Source organism: Rhipicephalus microplus, chromosome 8 (genome assembly GCF_043290135.1).
Source record: "Rhipicephalus microplus isolate Deutch F79 chromosome 8, USDA_Rmic, whole genome shotgun sequence".
Lineage (NCBI taxonomy): Eukaryota > Metazoa > Arthropoda > Arachnida > Ixodida > Ixodidae > Rhipicephalus > Rhipicephalus microplus.
The window spans coordinates 34,784,626-34,800,394 of NC_134707.1; the positions used below are offsets into that span (position 1 = coordinate 34,784,626).

Consider the following 15,769-nt stretch of genomic DNA (forward strand, 5'->3'; position numbering starts at 1 on the left):
TGGCCAGGCTTGCCGCCGACGTCGCTCCTTACGTCAGGACCTGCCGTCACTGTCAGCGGCGAAAAACACCACCGACTAGGGCAACTGGTCTTCTCCAGCTCATCAAGCAGACTCGCCGACCACTCCAGCAAATCGGCATAGACCTACTGGGGCCGTTTCCTACGTCAAATTCTGGGAACAAATGAATCGTTGTAGCTATAGTGCTACGACAATCCATTTATTCCCGGAACTCGACGGAGGATAGTACACGCTACGCCGAGACAAAGGCTCTGCCCAAAAGCAGTGCCTTCGAGGTAGCAAGTTTCTTCATCGAGAACATTATTCTGCGTCACGGAGCTCCACAGGTCCTCATTACTGATAGAGGTACGGCTTTACAGAAGACCTAACTCAGGTGATCCTGAGGTACAGCCACACAAGTCACCGCCGGACCACTTCCTACCATCCAGAGACCAACGGCCTCACCGAACGTCTTAATAAGACCACCACTGATATGCTGGCCCTGTACGTCGACATGGAGCACAAGACATGGGACGAAATCCTTCCGTACGTGACCTTCTCGTTCAATACGACCGTCGAAGAAACGACGCAGATCCCGCCGTAAAAGTTGGTCTATGGTAGGGGCCCGGCAATGACGCTCGACGCTATGCTTTCAAACGTCGCTAATGAAGAGAACCTCGACGTCACCACCTACATTCAGCGCGATGAAGAAGGTCATCAACTCGCCCACCTGCGCATCAAGAATCAGCCGGTGATCGACAGCTGCCGTTCAATCTTCGATGAAGCTTCGTGGAGTACCAGCCCAGGGACCACGTCTGCGAATGGACGCCGATACGCCGACGTGGGCTCTGTGAAAAACGTCTGCGTCGGTACTTCGGACGATGCAAAGTAGTTCGATGTCTCAGCCCACTCGACTACAAGGTTGATCCCGACGGCATTACGAACTCTCGACGGCACCGTGCTCGACCAGAAGTCGTCCACGTCGTGCGCCTCAAGCGATTTCATGCGCGAACCTGAGGACTGTATTTTATTGTTGCCGTGCTTCATCGCCTGTACTTATTGTTTACTGTCTTTATTATTGTAGCTTCGTCTTATTATTGCAGCTTCGTCTTTTGTTAAAGCATCAGGACGATGTCTTTTTTAGATGGGGGCAATGCCACGTTCGTTTTCTCAAGTTTGTTTACGCCCCGTTACACTACGTTCAGCGCAAACCACGCACTACGATGTTCGAGAAGCTTCGAGGTTGCAGTAGATCGTTTTCTACGCTCATTTCGTGAACATTGCAGACTATTCAGGAACCTACGTCGCCGCTAATGATAACGCTTGAATATTCTATGCCAAGGGTGTTAATGCCGACACGCTTCGCCACTTGTCAGTTGATCGATGGCCGACATTCTGTTCGCCACTATCAGCGCCAGTGTCTTGTAATGTGACTTTCCTTTTACGTGATCCCATGTTTGGTCAAAATGAACAGTTTATTGTTTGACCAGCAGTCTGCTGACTTTGTTCGCGTCACGACCCCATGACAGTATTATTGTGGATAAGGACCACGAACTTAGAGCTTTCAGTGTTCCACTTAGTCCCTGTAGCAATATTTATACTACGTTTATTTATTTTTTTGCATGCTAGTTGGGATAGCTACACTTTACAAGAATTTTAGAATCTACTTTGCAATATACTACAAGTAGCAAATAGAGCCGCAAAATCCAATAATTTAGCCCGAGCACGAAACCTGGCGTGCAGCATTAAATTCATGTGTCCTTAATACATATAGGACAATAGTTGTGAGGCTATATTAGACTTTTTTATTATACGGAGGTGATACTAAACTTATTTTAAAAAGTGCAGATAAACGTTATTTTCTATCCACTTCCTCGTATTCATCATAATAGTACAATCCGCAATAGAATAGGCAATCATCATAATCATCGAAGCTGTTGCAGCTGGGGCTCTCCCCTATATCTTCTATGCACGTATTAGTGCTGATGTTGTAGTAGAACATGGGCTTTCTTATGTAACCAAGCGTGATATTTGGAGGGCAGTTCCAGCATGCTGTAATCAAAGACAAAATTTAGCATTAAATTCATTCAGCTCTTATCGCTATCGACATAAATATATCCAGTAAAAGAAATTTTCCAATGTAACAAAGAAATTTCCCCTTTTAGCTTCATATCATAGCGTTAAATACTGTATTTAAAGTGAATAACCGATATTTTCATGGCAGTGCACTAAATTTAGCAGTCTTTGCCAAAATAAACTAGCATGACTTCAGTGACTTCTTTCAAATTTTTAACACAAAAGTGTTTTATGGCGGTGCCCACCAGGCATCCGTTGACGTACTTCCCTCACAGAGGTGACGTTGAAATTTATATACTAAGAGATTGCGACGGAAAAAACCAGAAGGCAAGCATTTGTCGCACTGAATCGAACCAGCAACCTCTCGACTTCCAGCGCGTGGCGCCAACCATTACGCCACCGAGTACACGTTGTCTGGAGTTCCGGCAAGACATTCATACATACACAGTTTGGCAGTCTTTAGAGGTTCGAAACTTTAGCGCGTGTTCATTATCACTTGCGAGATGCCGTTACAGGCTCGTGTTGGGAAGGGGGGGGGGGGTGCGCTAGCGTTGGGCGCGCTCTTAAAATCGCCGCTTTCATGAAGCACTATACCTCCAGGAAGCGTGGTTTGTCCAGCGAGTGCGCTTATCAGACATGTTATTCGTGAGAGGATGAAGGTCACTTCGCAGACTGCCATGGCCACATTTACAAAAGGAGCGTGCTGCTGACACACAACACAAGAAGAATTGTGACAGGCGTTTGCGCTTGTCCAGTGTACACTTGTGCACTCGTTTTGCGTGTCTTTCTCTCTGTTTGAGCACCGCGGTTTAAGCGCCGAGCTATGACATTTGCTAGTCCGCGCTCGTCCTGTGTGTGCTAATTTCGTGCGTGCTCTCTACATGAGGTGAGCGCTAAAGCTTCGAGCGGCTTGCTGTTCCTAACTTGATTTGCAATTTGTTGCTGTTGCTGAAACAATGCACAATAGAAGCTCAACGGCATACGTAAAGACATGTTTCACTTCTGTATTTTACAGATTCCTATATAGAGGTATCGGGCACAAATTTCTCAAATGCGGACCATTTTTAAATCGCACGATGTCACGCGTCGTGCGTCGGTGGCGATGTCCACACCCGCACTGCGCATGCTCCAACCTGTTTCCTCCTCCCTTCCCCCTTCTCTCGCCTTGCAAGGCGGACGTCCGCAACGTCAGATAGTAGAAACCGTCTGCTCGAGCTGTACAACTGTTCACTGGCCACCCCGTATCTGTAGGCACAGGATTGCACATCAGCGTCCCACCAATCATTGAAGGCAACGCTTCTTCTTCGTTAAATAAATCTGAATAATAAAGATGAACTAACAATTAAGCATTCATTAACCGTACCAAATAACAAAACAATCATGGAATACCACTCCGCGACGCATTTACTTCAGTTCTCCCTGTGAGAAAATGCAGGCGGCATTTTTCTTTTACACAGACAGTTTATATACGGACGTGCACTATAACGCTATCACGTTAAAACATGTAGCCATGCTAGTCATGACACTAGCTTAATTTTGGTTAGACTGTGTGACGTAGTGGATAGCACTTTTACATATCAAATTGCGCTAGGCGGTAAAGACTTGCCAATGCAAATGCTTCCACGTGAAGGTTGTGGAAACTTTCGTTATTTGATAGTTTATACAACAGATCGCACGGATAATATTCTTGAAACGTTCTTCCTCTGCCTTCTCGCACATTAGCTCAACCACGTACTACCAACAAGCCCAACCCTGGCCCGTCTAGCTATATTATTAGCTCACGTTGACGACAAGGAACAACACGCCTTGTAACTTGATTCAACATGTCATGTAACACTAAAAACACTGAATGGTTTGTTGCTTTATTGATTTAATTGCAACATACGCTACTACTCATTTGTGTAAAGGTGTGGTATAAAAGCACAAAAAATCACAGCATATCCAAGAAATCAATAATAATGAGTGGGCGAAGCATCCATCCGTCTGTCCGTGCGTCCATCCCTCCGTGTGTACGTCTAGTGAACACTCCAAGTACCGCCATGCCACATCTTTTCATCATATATTCATCATATACAAGTACCACCATTCAGCGGACATTGCAAGGACTAAGCGAGAGGTGGTCACCTACTACTACTACTACTACTACTACTACTACTACTACTACTACTACTACTACTACTACTACTATTACTACTACTACGGCCGCTAGATGAAAGAGCGCACGGGTACGGCCCGCCGCGTTCTCCAAAACTGGTGTAGGTAGTCTAGTTCCCGAACCACCGCTGCGGCGCCACCGGGGAAAAGGGGCGGCAGTTTTCACGAGTGCCCATAGAATCGCATGCGCTGTGCGCTTGTGGTAGTTACGATTGAGCGCGCACATTTTTGTGTGACCAGCGAAATTGTCTTTTAATATCCGTCTGGCGTGTGTCCATTAGGTAATTATCGACCTTGCTTTTAGATACCTTCAGCGCTTGCAAATTTTTGGCATTGTCTTACCGGAAGTGGAAACTTGCACACCAATCAGTTCTTGCGGAAATAAGAATTGTGGGCACATTTCACTCGGATCCTACAAGATCACAACTAACAGATCTGGAAGAGCCAGACCTTTCCAATGCATCTAAATTGATTATAGTGACTGTGAGTATGTCGCATCAGAAAACGTTGCTTCAAATTTATTCATTTTGTGTAAAATAAGTAACTTAAGCAGTTGCAGTTGCCACTGTTCCTTTAAGTTAACACAAATAAGACACACTTTTACTTCCACCAAACACTTCTATAGTATTATACAATACAGCATCAGATGCAACAGCCACAAAATATACTTAGCATGTGTGCGATCTCATAACAGTGGACTCGAGCCTCTTTGAAATTTCAGTGACTGTAACTTCAATGCTGACAATTGAGCGAGCAGTTATGAAGCGAATATTTTAAAAAGTGACACGAAAAGAGCAATGAAATGCTGCAGAATGCGAACAAAACTGCTTCCGTTAATGCGCTTTTGAATGTTTTCGTCTCTTTCCATCCCGACGTTCTTATAATAATGCAACTAATTAAAAAGTGAACACATATTTGGAACAAGAAGTGCGAAAATATTTTATTTTTTTATTTATTCTCTAATAAGAAGCAGATCCTGGAATGTTTGTTTTTTTACTTCTTTACACTTTTACATAATAAAACAACGTGACAACTGCACCAGATTGTGCGCCCAACTTTTGGGTTCTGTGTCTATCGATAATAAAACCATTTGTTCGGTCTTTTCAAGTTAGCCTCTTCACGGGCACTAGTGAATCCCGATAGCACTCCAACGAGCTTGTCTTCTGGCAGTCTCCGTCATGCGGTTCTGCCATCCAATACTGTTTATTTGTGCTGCTATGTGTCGTCGAGAAATTGACACCTGTGCTCGTTCAAACGTAAGCACGTCACGTGCACTCGTCTTCACACTTCACCCAGATATATATATATATATATATATATATATATATATATATATATATATATATATATATATATATATATATATATATATATATATATATATATATATATATATATATATATATATATATATGTGTGTGTGTGTGTGTGTGTGTGCTTGAGTTTTTTTAGCAGTATCATGATTTTGTTTCAGTATTTGAGGCCTATTATTGTCAGCGTCATTGCTCTAGATATAAGCTACTCGCCGCATATCTGCCATCTACCTACCTCTCTATCTATCTATCACTCTGTCTCTCTCTCTCTCTCTCTCTATATATATATATATATATATGTATATATATATATATATATATATATATATATATATATATATATATATATATATATATATATATATATATATATATAAATGTCCTGTCTAGTAAGAACTATCAATAAATTAGAATGCCACTTCTATTACTTTCGCAGCCTCCTCAATGAAGTTACGAGGAGGGCATCACCGTGATTGCAGAAACCGCTTTCATCTAGCGTTTGAAGCTTGATTAATTTTCGGCACACTACCGTGTACCGGATAACATGAAAGCTATTAACAATTTGTTTCTTTCATATGCTTTCAGCATATAAGAACTCTGAACGTCTAGTGTAAAGTGTCCAAAAAATAATTGCCGTGCATTCCGGTTGAGAAAACGCAAAAGTGCTGAAGAAACGTCACAAAAATCAAAATACGTTAGTTTAAGACATCGTCATAAATAGAACAACGACTTTGTCACGCATTCAGTGCCATATCATTCAGCTACATGCATTGCAGATTTTTCTTTCAGCCGCAAAGCAAGAAGCTGGTTCTGAAAAAAAAAACACGTCAGGTGCTCGGCACGCACAGGAAAAATCAATTGGCTTTTTAACTAGATAGCGCCTATGTATTCTAGTAAATGCATGATATGTCATCACATTGATAAAGAAGATTAAAAAAAACATTGAATAAAACAACGCAGTGGGTCACTGTTGTGAAACACCAGCTGAATCGCTGCGGCTGCTGCCCTGAGGGAGCCAGCGCCCATCGTTTTTCCGTCCCTCCCGTCCCTGCCCCGTCGTGCTGCAGCGGCCGCAAATGATCCTACGGCTGACACGCGCTCTTCCATCGAAAGCCACTCGACGCGGCAGGCCGCACCGTGCGCTCTTTCATACAACGACTGTGCTATTACTACATACATTGGGGGCCCACGACCCATGGCTTAAGGAGTATCGCCCCTAATAAAGAGGACAAGTATGACAGATCATGCTCTTCAGAGCGACTACCTTACACACTTCTTTATTTCTCGAGCTGGTAGGAGAGGAGCGCAAATCAAATAAAAACCCAAGTAAGTGTCACACCTGTCCCGTTTATTAGGGAGGCGATCGCCGGGCTAATTCCAAGAGCCGAAGTATCGGCCCCCCGAACCGCACCACGAAAGCGTGGACAATTTAGAAGTGGTCCTTATTGGTGCGCCAGCGGACGCCGGCTGTGGCCCAAAGAACAAGACAGAGCCGAGAGTTGATAAACAAACAAAATTATATTCTCATTAACGGCAGATCAAAAACAATACACACGTATGCACACTCCACAATAGTTACATACAATACGTCACCAAACAGACAATGTACTACACAGTACAATCAACCACACTTGAAACAACGGACACAGACAACAATACGCACTACAATGCAGTCGCATGCATTGAACAACCAAGACACTTAAAGACTAAAGAGATATAAAACCTATTCAGTCCAAAGTCCTTGGAACAAAAGTCTGAATGATACTCTTCCGAGAATCACTCACTCAAAGTCCAGCGTTGTTGTCGTTCCGCAGCTCTCGAAGTTCTCTCCCAGGAAACCTCCCGTCTTCAATTGGCCACTCTTCAAACTTCAACTTCTTCGCCGGAACACGTCGGCTTCACACTCGCAGCGGTTGCCACGGGTCTTCGCTCGATAGCGGTAAACACACACTCTTGCCTGTAGCTCGAGCCGTCCCTACGGACCACAAACTTCGCCGACTACACGGCGGACTCTCTACGCACTCTGGCGCTCACTTCCGTCTCCTCCTGTTCTGTCACTACGGGCAGAACCTTCGCCGACTACACGGCGGAATTCCTACGCGCTCTGGCGCTAACTTCCGTCTCCTCCTGATTTCTCGTCTCGGCTGCTCGGTTAAATACCTTGCGCGCGACTTTCCAGAGGTTTCTCGTCATTTCGTCGGCGCGATACGCAGCGAAGGCTGGGGAGAGGCACGAGACGGTTCGACTGCCCTCTCCCGAGGATGATTCACTCGGTCTGACTCCGCCTCCTTCGTTCTAGAAAAATCGCGGTCTTGCTGGGCCGCCGATGTGGGGTGAGGAGGATCGTCTGCGAAGCCGTGCTTCTGCGGGGAGAGCGCGCGCCCGGGAGCCTTGGATGTTTGCTTTCTTTTTTTCTTCTTTTTACCTCGCGGCGTTTCTGCCGCCGTTGTCGCAAGGATTTGGCGGCGCGCTCTTGTTTAGCGCTCGTTCTGTGACACTGCCCCCACTTTAAGAATATTATCTCATAATATTCAAAACCCCACAGACGAGCGCGAACAGTCACCACACACTCTCACAGACTGTAACACCATCAGTCGCTCATGACACTTCACATTCACAATAAATCACTCAATACAATCTTACATTGCAGTTCAATTCCACAGCACATGAAATTTAACCACAGGTACATGCCTACAACACTTCATCACACATTCTAAACAATACAAACGTACAAAGTTCTGTCTATCCCACAATTATACAACACTATACATCACACCATCGCACAGAACACTGACTCGCTCGACATACACTTGAGACACAGGATAAAAAGAACATTAACACAACATATGTCACTCAGCCCTGCCAAACACATTCTGATTCCACCTCAGCACCTATCTTGAGTACTTCGAACAGCGCTTGCGCCCCTTTTTGCGGTGCTCGCTCGATCCCTTCTTGTGCTTCCACGTTCTTTTTCGGCGAGCCCCTTCCAACGACGATATCTGAGGCGTCGTCTCAGCCATCGTTGTCTCTTCCGACACCGTTAACGCGTCATTACATTCGACGGGTCCTGTCTGTTTATTTACCCGCTTGATCATGCCTCTACATTTTGCCCGGCTGGCCAACTCCGTCTCCTTTACACTGTCGGTCGGTTGAGGTCGTGCCGACGTAAGTCCGGTTGCTCGGCCCTTGAACTTATTCGACACGATCGTCTTCTCCTTCGCTGTCTCTTGCACCGCAGCTTCACCTTGGGCTCTAGCGAGATCCGTCACGGGATGCTCCTCCCTTGTATCTCGCGGCCGCTGTGTTGGCGAGGGCTCTATCTTCGGGTCTTCTCCCAAACATTCTGGATCATTCGGCCCTCGCGCCCCGACGATGTTTCCGATGACAAGGTCATACAGGGGGGTCGTCATGCATAAAGCAGTAACCTTCCCGCTGAAGTACGGGGTTTCAACTTCAATTTCTGCTTCGGGAAGCATCCGGACCGTACGGTCAATTAGGCAAACCGGTCTCGTTCTGCCTGTCAACTCTCTTTCCCGTACCAAATTTCTCCTCACGATAACCGTGGAGCTACCGGTGTCTCTTAGAACCGTAATCTTCTTGCCTGCAATCTTTCCAGGAAGCGTTGGCATTCCCTTCGTAACACCGGTTGGCTGTTTTGACATTACAGCCCCCACAATAGGAATTTTCTCCCCATTCTTCAACTCTACGAATCCATCAGTGACGGCATTATTATCGAATTTCGGTGCCGCTTGAACACAGGATACCTGGTGAGTTTGACTCACTCCGTTCCGACATGCATCTGCTTTGTGCCCAGTCTGACCACACTTGAAACATTTTACTGCCGTAGGGCTCGTAAAGATCGTTCGACAGTTTTTCGCGCGATGACCCACTCGGTTGCACAGAAAACATCGCGGAATGCTCTCTGGTGCACGCTTCTTTTCTTCGGGAGCCAATTTCTTCGAGTCATCGGGACAATCCCTCTTGACCTTGGCCAAATTAGTTCCACCTTGCGCTTCCAAGAATTGATCAGCCAATTCAAGCATTCCTTCAAGTGACTCAGCCTTCCTCTCTTTCAAGTACAGCGACAGGCTTGGGTGGCAACTAGTAAGAAATTGTTCTCTAATTAGGAGCTCTCTAAGCTCATCGTACTCCTGTGCTGTCCCTGAAAGTTCAATCCATCTGTCGAAATAATGGCAAAGTCGAGCGGCATACTGCGTAGCCGTCTCCCCATCAGCTGGCTTTCCTGTCCGAAATCTGTCCCGGAATCCTTCCACAGTGAATCTAAATCGCTTCAACAAAGCAGCCTTCACCTTTGCGTAGTTGGCTGCATCGGTCGGCGTCAGCCTACCGTACACACTGAGCGCTTCACCACTCAAGCAAGTACTCAAAGCAGTTGCCCATTGCTGTTCGGGCCAATTCTGGCTCCTCGCAATCGTCTCAAATCTGTGGAGGTACGCGTCTAGGTCGTCCTTCCTTTCATCAAACGCTACGAGCAGCTTGCTTGGGTTCAAGCGGAAGCCGTGATCTTCCCGTTCGCTGCTTTCAACTCTAGCTTGGACGGGAGTTTCACTTCGCTGTTGCAAACGGAGCCGCTCGAGTTCCATCTCGTGCTGCCGCTGCCGCTCCCTTTCAGCCATCTCCGCTTCTCTTTCTTCTCTCGCCCTCTCAGCCGCCAGCTTTTCTCTCTCCAGCTCCAACTTCAACTGTTGCTCTCTTTCTTCCTTCGCTCTCTCAGCTGCCAACCTCTCTCGTTCCAACTCAGCTGCTTTTTCTTCTTTAGCTCTCTCTTTTTCTTCTTTTTCCTTCTGGGTGACCCACTTCCGTAGTTCGGCGCCAGAAAGACCCATCTTCTCACCAAGAGCAACTAACTTTTCGAGATCCATCGTGTCTCGCAAATAAAACCTTGCCGCGTGCAAAAAGTATCTGCCTCACTCAGTCTATCGGAACACTCCACTGCACTCGTTAACGAGAACACTGAACAACACACAAAATCGTTCCGATAGCACTATCAACACTCGAGGCTCTTTCTCACTACTTTGGACACACTGTGCACCAAAAGGTCCTGTTTCGCGGACGCCAGATTAATTGTCACACCTGTCCCGTTTATTAGCGAGGCGATCGCCGGGCTAATTCCAAAAGCCGAAGTGTCGGCCCCCCGAACCGCACCACGAAAGCGTGGACAATTTAGAAGTGGTCCTTATTGGTGCGCCAGCGGACGCCGGCTGTGGCCCAAAGAACAAGACAGAGCCGAGAGTTGATAAACAAACAAAATTATATTCTCATTAACGGCAGATCAAAAACAATACACACGTATGCACACTCCACAATAGTTACATACAATACGTCACCAAACAGACAATGTACTACACAGTACAATCAACCACACTTGAAACAACGGACACAGACAACAATACGCACTACAATGCAGTCGCATGCATTGAACAACCAAGACACTTAAAGACTAAAGAGATATAAAACCTATTCAGTCCAAAGTCCTTGGAACAAAAGTCTGAATGATACTCTTCCGAGAATCACTCACTCAAAGTCCAGCGTTGTTGTCGTTCCGCAGCTCTCGAAGTTCTCTCCCAGGAAACCTCCCGTCTTCAATTGGCCACTCTTCAAACTTCAACTTCTTCGCCGGAACACGTCGGCTTCACACTCGCAGCGGTTGCCACGGGTCTTCGCTCGATAGCGGTAAACACACACTCTTGCCTGTAGCTCGAGCCGTCCCTACGGACCACAAACTTCGCCGACTACACGGCGGACTCTCTACGCACTCTGGCGCTCACTTCCGTCTCCTCCTGTTCTGTCACTACGGGCAGAACCTTCGCCGACTACACGGCGGAATTCCTACGCGCTCTGGCGCTAACTTCCGTCTCCTCCTGATTTCTCGTCTCGGCTGCTCGGTTAAATACCTTGCGCGCGACTTTCCAGAGGTTTCTCGTCATTTCGTCGGCGCGATACGCAGCGAAGGCTGGGGAGAGGCACGAGACGGTTCGACTGCCCTCTCCCGAGGATGATTCACTCGGTCTGACTCCGCCTCCTTCGTTCTAGAAAAATCGCGGTCTTGCTGGGCCGCCGATGTGGGGTGAGGAGGATCGTCTGCGAAGCCGTGCTTCTGCGGGGAGAGCGCGCGCCCGGGAGCCTTGGATGTTTGCTTTCTTTTTTTCTTCTTTTTACCTCGCGGCGTTTCTGCCGCCGTTGTCGCAAGGATTTGGCGGCGCGCTCTTGTTTAGCGCTCGTTCTGTGACACTGCCCCCACTTTAAGAATATTATCTCATAATATTCAAAACCCCACAGACGAGCGCGAACAGTCACCACACACTCTCACAGACTGTAACACCATCAGTCGCTCATGACACTTCACATTCACAATAAATCACTCAATACAATCTTACATTGCAGTTCAATTCCACAGCACATGAAATTTAACCACAGGTACATGCCTACAACACTTCATCACACATTCTAAACAATACAAACGTACAAAGTTCTGTCTATCCCACAATTATACAACACTATACATCACACCATCGCACAGAACACTGACTCGCTCGACATACACTTGAGACACAGGATAAAAAGAACATTAACACAACATATGTCACTCAGCCCTGCCAAACACATTCTGATTCCACCTCAGCACCTATCTTGAGTACTTCGAACAGCGCTTGCGCCCCTTTTTGCGGTGCTCGCTCGATCCCTTCTTGTGCTTCCACGTTCTTTTTCGGCGAGCCCCTTCCAACGACGATATCTGAGGCGTCGTCTCAGCCATCGTTGTCTCTTCCGACACCGTTAACGCGTCATTACATTCGACGGGTCCTGTCTGTTTATTTACCCGCTTGATCATGCCTCTACATTTTGCCCGGCTGGCCAACTCCGTCTCCTTTACACTGTCGGTCGGTTGAGGTCGTGCCGACGTAAGTCCGGTTGCTCGGCCCTTGAACTTATTCGACACGATCGTCTTCTCCTTCGCTGTCTCTTGCACCGCAGCTTCACCTTGGGCTCTAGCGAGATCCGTCACGGGATGCTCCTCCCTTGTATCTCGCGGCCGCTGTGTTGGCGAGGGCTCTATCTTCGGGTCTTCTCCCAAACATTCTGGATCATTCGGCCCTCGCGCCCCGACGATGTTTCCGATGACAAGGTCATACAGGGGGGTCGTCATGCATAAAGCAGTAACCTTCCCGCTGAAGTACGGGGTTTCAACTTCAATTTCTGCTTCGGGAAGCATCCGGACCGTACGGTCAATTAGGCAAACCGGTCTCGTTCTGCCTGTCAACTCTCTTTCCCGTACCAAATTTCTCCTCACGATAACCGTGGAGCTACCGGTGTCTCTTAGAACCGTAATCTTCTTGCCTGCAATCTTTCCAGGAAGCGTTGGCATTCCCTTCGTAACACCGGTTGGCTGTTTTGACATTACAGCCCCCACAATAGGAATTTTCTCCCCATTCTTCAACTCTACGAATCCATCAGTGACGGCATTATTATCGAATTTCGGTGCCGCTTGAACACAGGATACCTGGTGAGTTTGACTCACTCCGTTCCGACATGCATCTGCTTTGTGCCCAGTCTGACCACACTTGAAACATTTTACTGCCGTAGGGCTCGTAAAGATCGTTCGACAGTTTTTCGCGCGATGACCCACTCGGTTGCACAGAAAACATCGCGGAATGCTCTCTGGTGCACGCTTCTTTTCTTCGGGAGCCAATTTCTTCGAGTCATCGGGACAATCCCTCTTGACCTTGGCCAAATTAGTTCCACCTTGCGCTTCCAAGAATTGATCAGCCAATTCAAGCATTCCTTCAAGTGACTCAGCCTTCCTCTCTTTCAAGTACAGCGACAGGCTTGGGTGGCAACTAGTAAGAAATTGTTCTCTAATTAGGAGCTCTCTAAGCTCATCGTACTCCTGTGCTGTCCCTGAAAGTTCAATCCATCTGTCGAAATAATGGCAAAGTCGAGCGGCATACTGCGTAGCCGTCTCCCCATCAGCTGGCTTTCCTGTCCGAAATCTGTCCCGGAATCCTTCCACAGTGAATCTAAATCGCTTCAACAAAGCAGCCTTCACCTTTGCGTAGTTGGCTGCATCGGTCGGCGTCAGCCTACCGTACACACTGAGCGCTTCACCACTCAAGCAAGTACTCAAAGCAGTTGCCCATTGCTGTTCGGGCCAATTCTGGCTCCTCGCAATCGTCTCAAATCTGTGGAGGTACGCGTCTAGGTCGTCCTTCCTTTCATCAAACGCTACGAGCAGCTTGCTTGGGTTCAAGCGGAAGCCGTGATCTTCCCGTTCGCTGCTTTCAACTCTAGCTTGGACGGGAGTTTCACTTCGCTGTTGCAAACGGAGCCGCTCGAGTTCCATCTCGTGCTGCCGCTGCCGCTCCCTTTCAGCCATCTCCGCTTCTCTTTCTTCTCTCGCCCTCTCAGCCGCCAGCTTTTCTCTCTCCAGCTCCAACTTCAACTGTTGCTCTCTTTCTTCCTTCGCTCTCTCAGCTGCCAACCTCTCTCGTTCCAACTCAGCTGCTTTTTCTTCTTTAGCTCTCTCTTTTTCTTCTTTTTCCTTCTGGGTGACCCACTTCCGTAGTTCGGCGCCAGAAAGACCCATCTTCTCACCAAGAGCAACTAACTTTTCGAGATCCATCGTGTCTCGCAAATAAAACCTTGCCGCGTGCAAAAAGTATCTGCCTCACTCAGTCTATCGGAACACTCCACTGCACTCGTTAACGAGAACACTGAACAACACACAAAATCGTTCCGATAGCACTATCAACACTCGAGGCTCTTTCTCACTACTTTGGACACACTGTGCACCAAAAGGTCCTGTTTCGCGGACGCCAGATTAATTGTCACACCTGTCCCGTTTATTAGGGAGGCGATCGCCGGGCTAATTCCAAAAGCCGAAGTATCGGCCCCCCGAACCGCACCACGAAAGCGTGGACAATTTAGAAGTGGTCCTTATTGGTGCGCCAGCGGACGCCGGCTGTGGCCCAAAGAACAAGACAGAGCCGAGAGTTGATAAACAAACAAAATTATATTCTCATTAACGGCAGATCAAAAACAATACACACGTATGCACACTCCACAATAGTTACATACAATACGTCACCAAACAGACAATGTACTACACAGTACAATCAACCACACTTGAAACAACGGACACAGACAACAATATGCACTACAATGCAGTCGCATGCATTGAACAACCAAGACACTTAAAGACTAAAGAGATATAAAACCTATTCAGTCCAAAGTCCTTGGAACAAAAGTCTGAATGATACTCTTCCGAGAATCACTCACTCAAAGTCCAGCGTTGTTGTCGTTCCGCAGCTCTCGAAGTTCTCTCCCAGGAAACCTCCCGTCTTCAATTGGCCACTCTTCAAACTTCAACTTCTTCGCCGGAACACGTCGGCTTCACACTCGCAGCGGTTGCCACGGGTCTTCGCTCGATAGCGGTAAACACACACTCTTGCCTGTAGCTCGAGCCGTCCCTACGGACCACAAACTTCGCCGACTACACGGCGGACTCTCTACGCACTCTGGCGCTCACTTCCGTCTCCTCCTGTTCTGTCACTACGGGCAGAACCTTCGCCGACTACACGGCGGAATTCCTACGCGCTCTGGCGCTAACTTCCGTCTCCTCCTGATTTCTCGTCTCGGCTGCTCGGTTAAATACCTTGCGCGCGACTTTCCAGAGGTTTCTCGTCATTTCGTCGGCGCGATACGCAGCGAAGGCTGGGGAGAGGCACGAGACGGTTCGACTGCCCTCTCCCGAGGATGATTCACTCGGTCTGACTCCGCCTCCTTCGTTCTAGAAAAATCGCGGTCTTGCTGGGCCGCCGATGTGGGGTGAGGAGGATCGTCTGCGAAGCCGTGCTTCTGCGGGGAGAGCGCGCGCCCGGGAGCCTTGGATGTTTGCTTTCTTTTTTTCTTCTTTTTACCTCGCGGCGTTTCTGCCGCCGTTGTCGCAAGGATTTGGCGGCGCGCTCTTGTTTAGCGCTCGTTCTGTGACACTGCCCCCACTTTAAGAATATTATCTCATAATATTCAAAACCCCACAGACGAGCGCGAACAGTCACCACACACTCTCACAGACTGTAACACCATCAGTCGCTCATGACACTTCACATTCACAATAAATCACTCAATACAATCTTACATTGCAGTTCAATTCCACAGCACATGAAATTTAACCACAGGTACATGCCTACAACACTTCATCACACATTCTAAAC

General features: G+C 47.5%; 1 long non-coding RNA gene across 1 annotated transcript in view; it reads right to left on the bottom strand.

Annotated features, from left to right (window-relative positions):
• Positions 1-1,779: 1,779 nt before the first annotated feature.
• Positions 1,780-15,769, bottom strand: part of LOC119165761 (uncharacterized) — a 46,629-nt gene continuing 32,639 nt past the window's right edge. The window contains exon 3 of the long non-coding RNA XR_012885293.1: positions 1,780-2,049. This is a non-coding gene — a long non-coding RNA (uncharacterized LOC119165761). The remainder of the gene's footprint in view (positions 2,050-15,769) is intronic.